Source organism: Lynx rufus, unplaced genomic scaffold, assembly GCF_022079265.1.
Source record: "Lynx rufus isolate CCGP_SWC_20201006 ecotype Redwood Valley unplaced genomic scaffold, mLynRuf1.p SCAF_6, whole genome shotgun sequence".
NCBI classification, from domain to species: domain Eukaryota; kingdom Metazoa; phylum Chordata; class Mammalia; order Carnivora; family Felidae; genus Lynx; species Lynx rufus.
The window spans coordinates 60,318,517-60,322,204 of record NW_025814878.1 but is presented as its reverse complement, the minus strand read 5'-3'; positions in this window follow the sequence as shown (position 1 = coordinate 60,322,204).

The following is a 3,688-nucleotide window of genomic DNA, read 5'->3' as shown; positions in this document are numbered from 1 at the left end:
AAAGAACTTTTAAATGAGATACAAGCACTACAAATATTTCTAATGGGAGTGTTGCCACTGAAATTCAAATTTCAAATTCAGCTACTGTAAACTTAGCAGCTCATTATGCATAGGAAGAATTATAGGTGTGTATTTATCACCTTGACAGAATAATTATGGATGATAAGAAAAAAAATCAAGTACACAAATTAATGTCCATTTTAAAACTTTTTTAGGAAAATGTAATTAGTTTATTTTCAGGTAACTTTGAAAATATCATTGTCAGATAAAATTGTAACCTGTCAGTCATGATGAAGATTTAGTTAAATGTACCTTCAGTACTTTTTTAAATGTTTGTTTATTTATTTTGAGAGAGAGAGAGCATGGGGGAGAGTCAGAGAGAGACAGAGAGAGAATCCCAAGCAGGCTCCTTGCTGTCAGTGCAGAGTTTGATATGGGGCTGGATCTCACAAACCGAGACATCATGACCTGAGCTGAAATCAAGAGAGTTGGATGCTTAACTGACTGAGCCACCCAGGCGCCCCAGTACAATGTTCCTTTGAAATTCTCTTTCTTATCATCTCAAGAACCACAATTCCTATACTGCACCAAATAAATTCTCTTGCTTTCCTCCCAATAGTAAAAATCATTGTCCTTGACTTCACATAACTGCAGGCCACTTTCTGCCTTTAAGGACTTCCCTTTACTTCACTTTTAACTTAAGTTCTGGCCAGGCACATGCTCTCCTAATACTGGTCTCAAACTCTATTTCCTCTGGAAGCATTTACTAATTAAACTATATGACTTTGTGGATATTCCAAATATTTTTTGAAACACATTGTGGTAGAAAGTTTAAAAATCACCCTATATATGTTCTTAATTCTATTTGCATTAATGGAAGGTCAGTTATTTACTTTTTTATTGTTTTTTTAATGTTTATTCATTTTTGAGAGACAGAGACAGAGCGTTAGCAGGGGAGGGACAGAGAGAGAGGGAGACACAGAATCTGAAGCCATAATGAGGACCCTCTGAGTTCCCAAAGGCTTTGCTTTCTTTTCCTTTTGTTCTTGTTCATGTTTCATCCATTGTCCCTCCCTGGTCTTGAGACAAGGTTGTTTCTAGGTTTTCCTATGGAAGCTAACTCTTTTTACAGGTTCATTCAGTGATTATTTTCTTTAGATTGTCTCCATGGTTTCTGCTTTCCCCTGTGTGGTTCAGAGCTGAGGGGAGAAGAGGAAGTTGCTTTGCTATCAAATACTGGCATCCTGTGGGAGATGTCATTGTGCACTGCTTTAGATACCTTTAGTTGTTTCTGCCTTTAACCCCTCTCTTAATCAAAATTCAAAAGCAAGCCATGTGGGGAACCAAATGCATCACATCACTGTTGTCATGCTCTTTGCTGTCTCCTTTCTTTATTAAAAAGGAAACGTTTCAGTGGATTCAAGCAAACACCAGAAAGAGGGTAAAGGTGCTGATGCTGGAGATGTTGTAGTAGCTGTGAATAGACCCCAGCCAAGCATGCCTTGTGACAGTCAAATGTTAGAAAATCAATCCTCATGGCTCGGTGTTTTTCCCATTAAAATAGCTATTTCCTTTTTCTTGTTTTTACAAACTGCTTGCCTTAAGTACTTTTGGGCAATTTCCAAATCTTTCTTGAATTTAATTAATTTTTTTAAACACTCAAAATAGCCACACTTGTGAAGATCACTTTAATTTAGGACATATTTCCAGTTAAAACCTGCCCACACACTCCATGTTTGTAGATCTAAGATGGTCATCACTTCTTGGCCTTTGGGCTAAGCTCAGGTGTAGGATTTAAGATGGTCATGACAACTGAAATAGAGACTTTTCACTCAGCCTACTAAATTCTTCCTTCTGAGTCAACCGTTGGCACTTCAACCTCATGACAGCTGAACATCAGCATATTTACGGACAAAATCCAGATGAGCACATGTATTGTCTAATACAACTTGATGACGGGAACTGTGAACTCACTTTGTTAGGGGCTATGCAAATAACATAAATGAATGGGCCATGGAGGGTGGCCTGAAACAAAGGCCTATGTGGTGTAGGAAAGCGTGTGTTCTGTCTCAAGGAGGTTGCCACTACTCAGCTCTGGCTCATGGCTGCCAGGTGGAACTGCGCATTATCACAGCTTCTCGTTTTTCAAAAGAAGCTACAATTCTAAGTTTCTATGTAAAAACTTTAAACGTTTCAATATCGGCTACTTTTAACAAATATTTCAAAATATTACATGGCAATGCAAATCAACACCACAATAAGTTACTATTTCACACTTATTAGCATAGCTATAATAAAAAAATAGCAAGTGTGGACAAGGATATGGAGAAATGGGAACCACTGTGCATTACTAATAGGAATATAAAATGGTACTGCTGCTGTGGAAGACTGTTTGTTAGCTCTCAAAAGATGTTAATATAGAATTGCCATATGATGCAGCAATTATGCTTCTAGGTACATACCCAGAAGAATTGAAAGCAGGGACTCAAATAGATATTTGTATGCCAATGTTCATGTTGGCATTATTTACAATAGGCAAAAGGAGGAACAACCCAAATATTCATCAAATATTGATAAATTTATAATGTGAATGGATAAACAAAATGTGGTATACACATACAATGGTATATTATTTAGTCTTAAAAAGGAAAGAAATTCTAACACATGCTATAACATGGATGAACCTTGAAAACTTTATGCTAAATGAAATAATCCAAATACAAAAAGACAAATATATTCCACCTATATGATATACTTAGAATAATCAAATTCATAGAGACACAAAGTACAATGGTGGTCTTCAGGAGCTGGGATGGGAGTTTGGAGGAATCATTATTTAATGGGTAGACTTTCAGTTTGGGATGATGAAAAACTTTTGGAGATGGATAGTGTTGATGCTTGCACAACAATGTGAATATACGTAATAGCACTGAATAGCACATTTTTTAAGTATTATTTTGTTTGTTTTTAGAGGGAAAGCGAGAGAGAGATAGAGAGCATATACACAGGGCAGGGGGGAGGAGCAGAGGGAGAGAGAGAACGCCAAACAGGTTCCACACTCAATGTGGAACCCAATATGGGGCTCAATCTTACACCCCTGGGATCACAACCTAAGCCAAAACTAAGGGTCAGACCTTCAACTGGCTAAGCCACCCAGACACCCCTGAAAAGTACATTTGAAAATGATTAAAATGGTAAACTTTATATTTATATATATATATATATATATATATATATATATGGCCATTATAAACAAAACAAAACTCTGTATGCCTAGCAAAACACATCTGCAGGTTGAATTTGGTCTAGAGATTTTTTTTCTTTAGAAACAGAAGTGTAGTTAAAGATTTAACATACAACTAATTTTATCTAGAAGATTAAACAATGAAAGAATGAATGAAGGCATAAAGAATGGAAGTCAGTTAAACTAGCTCAAATCAGCCCCTAACTCCGATATAACCATCTTCAAGTTGTGTACATATATATAATCCCTGGAGAGAAATGAGGATTGATAGAGCAGACTCCACCTTCTGGTGATGGGCTCAGAGTATGAAGGGATGGGAAACAAATCAAGAAGAGGATGGGACTCTAACCACAAGGTAGGACTGTAGTTGGCATATCTTTCTGCTTTTTCTGTTGACCTGAGACCTGATCCTTTGACTTTTCCAGAGCAGGAGTTCTTACAGGG